General features: G+C 43.3%; 1 long non-coding RNA gene across 17 annotated transcripts; it reads left to right on the top strand.

Moving 5' to 3' along the window:
• The first annotated feature begins 876 nt into the window (after positions 1-876).
• On the top strand, positions 877-6,956 carry LOC123111138 (uncharacterized). 17 transcript variants are annotated; one of them, XR_006454158.1, is made up of 11 exons: positions 877-1,537; positions 1,638-1,740; positions 2,036-2,061; positions 2,153-2,313; positions 2,442-2,900; positions 2,991-3,985; positions 4,163-4,251; positions 5,358-5,455; positions 5,637-5,720; positions 5,916-6,596; positions 6,687-6,956. It is a non-coding gene; the product is annotated as an uncharacterized lncRNA (long non-coding RNA). The 17 variants fall into 17 exon arrangements; XR_006454159.1 differs by lacking the exon at positions 2,036-2,061; XR_006454145.1 differs by lacking the exon at positions 2,036-2,061 and having other exon boundaries at positions 2,127-2,313.
• Positions 6,957-7,182: the final 226 nt, after the last annotated feature.

Below are 7,182 nucleotides of genomic sequence, written 5' to 3'. Positions count from 1 at the left end.
ATAACTAAGAACTACATGATCAAACTCCATTACTGACCTGCTCATCGGACAAAATCCGACTACCTCTCAACATCGGCAACTCTAGCGGAGTCAACGTGCAACCATGGCGAGGGAGCGGTGGACTGTTCGAAGGATTGTCCCATAGACGAACCTTCTCCTCGGGGACGCATGGAAGACCAACAAGCATGGCCTTTTCCCAAGCCTGTTTAAGCAGCGTCTTGAAAAAGTTGGTGCAGGAAGCACCAAGTCTTGAGGCGGTGAGGACGTCGGAGTGGCGTGCGATTTCTCCCAGAGGATCATCGTCCAAGGTCTCCCAGCCCCGACGAGGAGGAGAACCGCCTGGCGAATCCATGGGAGAAGCGATGAACTGCCTTCTCTTCGGGGGGAGGGGAACTGGCGAGGAGGAGATAAGAGCGTAGTAACCGCAGGGCCTCGACCCTTCCAACTATAGATCGTTCCTCAGCGAAGGGGTGAGGCTATTATTTACTACTAGTACTAGCATTATGGAACGTTATGGGATTGCATTATACTGTAAATAATAGCACTAGTAAGAAATTTTTGGCACTAGGTAGTAGTTTTTGGCGTGGATTAAGAAATTTTGGGTATGTTTTTGCCATTTTTTGTACACGCCAACTAGTGTCAAAAAACGTCTTACATTATGTGAGGAGGAGTATGTACTCGTACTGTAGCAGTACCAGTACTACTTTTTTCAACTAGTGCGATGTACTCTACTTCTAGTCTAGTCTCTACTCCTAATGGAGCAGTTGGTAGTCTCCGACGGTCAATTTTCATCCCACCTTCCATGGGTTTTTTTCGTCTGGTTTTTTTTCATCGGTTGTTTTTCGTTTCACCTCGCATCGCACCACCCGCTGCAAAACAAGAAAAAAAAAACGTACGCCTCCGCTCCTCTCTCGATCCACCCCTCGCGATGCGACCTCTCTCTCCCTCTTAGGGTTCCCTCAAGCGAGGCCTCCAGATCCCTTCGCCGCAAGCCTCCGATCACCTTCCCGGCTCCCGGTGCCGCCCGCCCCCATCTCCTCCCCGATCCCGGCGCCACCCGCCCCCACCTTCTCCCTCACTCCCGGCGCAGCCCCACGATCCGTTGCATCACAGTGGGACGAGTCATGGCAATGGTGACGGCGGCCGGCATGGTGTCCCGGCCGCCGCATGTCTCCCTCCTCCCGCGATCTCGGCCGCCGCATGTCTCCCTCCTCCCGCGATCCCGGCCGCTGCATGTCTCCCTCCTCCCCTGATCCCGGTCACTGCATGTCTCCCTCCACCTGCAGCTACACCTCTGCCCCTCGCCTCCCGCATAGGTGCCAGAAGCCTTTTACGTCACGGATCCGAGAGACTGGAGGCCGATCTTGTCGGTGAGGAGACGGTGGCGGCGACGACGAGCCGCCCCCCTTGGCGCCGTTGCCGCTGGGCATCGATACAAAGGAGTGGTGGATGCCAACGCCTCGAGGCCTGCCTCAAGTACAAATCATTAGCGTCAAATATTCAATCAACATACGACCACTAAGGGGATCCATCGGTGGTATTCCTATTGCTCTCGCAGTCTCTACATTTCATCCTTTTTTGGATTTTGTGACCTTTTCAAATAAGAGATGGGCAACAATGATTTTTCTCCATGCTAGCAATATGAATGATGAAGGAGAAGAGCAACGAACACAAATCTTCCCCATGGCTATTGATTTTATGCACATCGGTTGCATCATGTGATATGGTAAACCAACAGAGGTATGTGGATAATCCAAACTGCTTATTTTTCGTCCGACACCGCCCCACCTTCAGTAACCTGTTTGCTAGCAAAATGTCACACCAGGTTTGTTTCAAAGTATCAGTTCAAAATATGGCGATTGAATAAAAAACACTATCTTATTTTTTATCTCACGGATCATACTTTAAAGTTAATAATTTTTATAATGCTCTGTAATAGAGTCATGTTGGTTGTGTAATTCTTGAGTGAGTTACATGTTCTCTCCATCACCCCCTTTATTTTGTGCAAATCAATTGCCTTCTTCATGTGTTTCAGCTGCTAGGACTGAAGGCCGAAGTAATGTATGTTTAATCTCAGCAATTTAGTTATAAGTCTAATTAATTCATACCATCTCTGAAACATTCAGTTTAATTGGTTGCATACTTGCCAAAGATCGTATGACACAGTAGCCATGGACGCCACATCAGCTTGGGAACATGGCCACAACAGATTGGTATCTTCTCTTCTGAAATTGGTTGCATACTTGCCAAAGGTCGCATGACTCAGCAGCCATGGACGCCACATCTGCTTGGGAATGTGTCCGCAACAGATTGGTATCTTCTCTTCTGAAATCCAATAGCAGCCGTCCATTTGTTTGCTGATATGCCTGACTAAATTTGCAAAGAGTTATCAAGTCTGTATTTGCGAGAGTTTCTCATTGTCTGATTGATGTGACTATCAGATATTTGTTGGATGGCAACTCTAAGCTGCATGCATGTTCATTGGGAGAATCATGATGAATCTTTGATGAACACTGTCAAAGATGAAAAGCCGAATTCTTTGATTCCCCGGGCTGTCAGGGATTTTGTACTTCCAGCAGGTTTTCTAGGTGAATGTTGGCATCCCCTTGTGGTTTGGTTATGCATCTATGCATTGCTTTTGCTCTTTGTCATGGAGTACTAACTGTGGAGGTTCAAGTTTACAATCTTAGAAATGCAGTGATTGATGTGTTTTCCAATCGTAATGCATCAAACAAATTGTTTTGCAGGTTATGTACTTTAATTATCTGTATCTTACCATTCTTACCAAGTACTGTCAAATGTACAGCTTGATTTTGTATATGTATTTCCCTCAGTTTCTTGTAGGTTCCTGCATAAGAGGTCATTATTGCAGAGTTGGAGACTGATACTATGTTTATCAGGTAATCGTTTGAAACTATATACCACTTCAACCTATAACTCTTTGTTGTCCCTTTTATATTCTAGAATTTGTTTCGGATGATTACCTGCAGTACATGCTATTGGAATTCCCAACAAACTTGACAGGATGGATCAGTCACATGTTGGTTACATCAAGTCTTCTAAAGGTATCCCGTAATCTATTAATCAAGATGTTTGCAGAACTAAATAATGTTGTAGTGACTGAACGATTACCTGATAAATTAAATTCAGTAAGTATATCATTTACAGTAGCATCTTATTCTTATGTGATGTAATATATGATCATATGGATTGCAGTATTTGATAGCTCCAAAATAACTTCAAGATTTTGCCACGTGCTCTCAAACAATCGTAGTCCGAAAATTTGGTGGCCAGTTGCTGCTATCTCTACTCTGCTTCGTCCTTTCGTAATGGCAATAAGAAATCTTGATTGCTGCCGACATGAAATTCTAACTGAATTTGTTATTCAGCGGGCAAATCCAACATCTTTTTGTACTGTATTTGCATGTTCCAGGATAATTTGGTGGCAAAAGAGCTACATCGTTTCTCACTAGACCAACAGACAATAGTAGTGATACCTTTGCATTTATATAGTACCATATTTACTCATCTATATACACTGTTCCTTTCATTCCTCACACCACAAGTATCTAACAGCCGGATAGGTCCAGTCCAGCCGAGACACATATATTCCAGTCCAACATACTCCCTCCATCCAAAAAAGCTTGTCCCAAGCTTTTTCGGATGGAGGGAATATATAGTCCAGGCACACATGCTCTAACGTGATTTCACGAGAGACAGTTAGGCCATCAACGGTATATCCGTAAAGAATAGCGACAGCTAAAGGAAACCATTCAGCAGGTAAGAATGAGATAGACTTTTCAGTGCCAGGCAACCATTGCGCTGTAGAGAAGTGGAACAACATTCATGGTACTGCTATTGTTAATCGAAAGAACTTTCTTTTGTTAACATGGTACCCACTAACGCATGCATATGCATTTTTCTCCTGTAGTCCTAGAGGGATAAAGACACATATAATTACGATGGAGGTGACAGGCCTGAAAATGTGAGAATTGAAGCAATATATTCCCTTGTATATATGTTTTCTCTTTTGAAATATCTCAATAGTTTTACAATTTGTTTCCTGTAAATCTCATATTTTAATACTCCTTAGACCTTAGTAATGCATAGGTGTAATATTTGTTGATATTGCAATTTTGAAGGATCTGCTTTTCTTGTATAGATCTTTTTTTTAATCTTGAAGGCAGTACGAGAGGCCCTAATGACATATATACAGTACTAACAAGAATATGGGGGCTTTCATAACTTGAGGTAGCTTCCATCTTCTTGTTGTGTATTTATTTTTCTTAGATGAAAATCTTACACCAAGAAGTGGGGTCTCTCAAAAAATTATCATTGTTATTCTCCTTTTCATTGTTTGGGTTTTTTTCTCAATATATGCTTCTACAAAAAAAAGTAGGTCGGCCCCATGTTGCCACCGTGGCCGGTGACTCGGGTGGATCCAATCCCCTCGGCCTCCAGGGTCACTGTGTCCTCTCTTCGTTACCTCCTTCATTGCCGAAGGATGCTGACGGGCTAAGCCTAGGCGGTCGACGATGATGGCGGAGGCTCCTGCCTTCACTGCATCGGTGGATCACACGGAATCTCTGGGCACATGGAGCATTGCCAAAACCAGCGCCAGGGTGGCACTCGGCTCACTCCCGACGTTGGTTCCACACAAACACATGGGGAGGGGAACTATATGTTACAATCTGAAAATGGCTAAGGAGACATCAGATGTACCTTCTTGGCTCGGAGGGTGTCATGGGTGGCGCACAACTCCCCCCTATCGATAGAAACACATGGGGAGGGGAACAGAATGGAGAGCGGGGCGGTTGGCGGGGAATCCTTGGCGGTCCATGGGGAAATACAATGTGAAGAAGAGAGTGCGACATGAGGAAGGTGAGATGGGCGTTATCTGGTTTCAATGGAGAGGGCTCCAGTGAAAAATGTCCCGTTATGGCGGGAAACGAGCGGGGAGGTGAGGGTTCGGCAGGGAAAGAGAAGGGTGTGTCGTGGGTGTGGTTTTTTTAATTTGATCGGCCCGCACGTGTTAGAGATAACATGGAAGATAGTCTGGATAATCATATTTCTTCCTCACATATGGATATGCATGGATTTGAAGATACCCTATTCTCCAGACGGTTGAATTTTGGGGATCCTGTTAGATGTCCGTTTGATGTACGTTCACACTCGAACGTAGGAGGGAGAAATGAGCTTCCACTTTAGAATTTAATTATTTTTTTGATTTATTTATATGCATTGTAGCCCGTAGCAACGCACGGGCGTTCTACTGGACTGACATAAAGTCAGTGAGTTCAAAATTTCCATGTTTAGTTTTGACTAATGTTATGGTTCTTCATTGAGTTTTGTTCCAGGTATTTACCTAGATCCTTGAGATGCTATTCGTATTGGCCTGAATGCAGTTGAATTCTGAATCATAAACAAGCTGGGAGATTTGTCTTCCACATAGTAGGTGCTGATGCTTATGATTTTCTTCAAAAAAGATATGGGAAAGGCTAACCCAATATTTTAGTTTTCATTATGAGGACCATGTACATAATCGACCATATAGTTCAAAAAAGATCTATTGATGAAGGTTTGTTTGAGTTCCACTATTTCAGTTCACACATGTACATGTTCTGTATTTTTTGCAGTTTTTAGTGCATGCTCGGAGAACAAGATAAGAGGAGAGGCTTGAATCTTGAGATGACAAGGGTAGTCACCTGCTGTGACTAAAGGTTTAGTTTCATACTTCTGATGATATTGTTCGGATGATTGCCCTTGTACTATTCTTTTTAGTACGTACTAAAATATCTTGTTGTACGAAAATCTGATTTCTACTAAAACTTTGTCAAGTGGCTCATTTTTCTTGTACTAATATCTGAATTTTTTTACCGATTACTGAAATGTACCTTGTTACTAAAACTTCATAGGAAGGAGGTCAATGAAGCAAAAGGCACGAAAAGGAAGGAGCAGCGCCACAGGGACGATGTTGTAGGCAGCGCTTTGGAAGGATTCGCTCCAGAGAAGTTACGGTAGTCGGCCATCGCCTAGGGGAAGCAGGGAGGATGTCATTCGAAACGCCTGGGTCTAGAGGAGTGTGTCCAGGTGGTGGCCGAGGATGGCAATGAGCAATTGGGTTGGGCATTTGTCAACGTGATGGCGTCGTTGCTCAAGGTACCAACACCCTTGTTTAGACCCAATGTTTCTCGGCTAGCTGTGCATGGCTGGGACTGTTTCGTGCATATAGGGGACGGCTCATGCCATCCACTTCCAAAGCAATAAGGTAGCCATCCATGTCACTATCGCTTGCTGTTAGTTTTTTTGGATTCCATAGGTGTTCCTTAATGCATCAATCATTTTCAATTAGGACGGGAGTCTGAAAAATGTTGTAAGATTATCGCCATTTTTTTAAACTACAAAAGTCCAAAGATTAGAAGCATGATCTTTTATTTTTCATGTTGCTCTACCTCAGTAGTGTCAAATCATAGGAACTTTTATCACATATGCTAATTTATCCTTGATGGCAAATAATCCGAACAAAATATTTGGAAGTAATGGAGGCCTCGCCAGAGTAAGGGGGAAAATTGTGGGAGTGGACGCACATCATGTAGGTGAGACGGCAGAGTTTGTGGTTGTACTGGCCATGAGTGCGCATAAACCACTTTACACTAATTACTTTACATTAATATTGTTGTTTGTAGACTTGAAAGGAGAAAATATTGGCAAAAAGTACCTCAAAGTTCGTAGTCTGAGTGTAGAAGGTTTGGGGATTTTGAGCCGGATGGGCCATTGATGGTTGCGGTTGGCTTGGATAGGGAATGTAGAGATAGTAAGTGAAGAGGAGCAGGAGAATGAAGACGAAGAAGAATAATGGTTTATAGGCAGAAAAAAATTAAGAATGTTGCTTAATGTGCATGAGGATCCATACAATGTATATTTGACACGATTAAAGTTGACTCATGTCGAGCCTCGGGGTGGTGGTGGAGCGGTCATGGTGGACGGTTATTGTGCAAGAATTTGTTAAACGCATCAAATAGATATTAATTTGTAACATATTTTTAGTTCGATCATCGCACTATATGTATGCATTGTCAAATTGCTTTTTATTAACAGTTTACAATGTAAGTGAAGTGGACTTAAATTATTACTCGATTATACCTGTGCTAGTTTTTTTTACATGCATTATGTTTACATAAT

This window comes from Triticum aestivum, chromosome 5B (assembly GCF_018294505.1).
Source record: "Triticum aestivum cultivar Chinese Spring chromosome 5B, IWGSC CS RefSeq v2.1, whole genome shotgun sequence".
Taxonomy (NCBI): Eukaryota; Viridiplantae; Streptophyta; class Magnoliopsida; order Poales; family Poaceae; genus Triticum; species Triticum aestivum.
The sequence above is the reverse complement of the archived record's forward strand: the minus strand, read 5'-3'. Positions and strand labels throughout refer to the sequence as shown.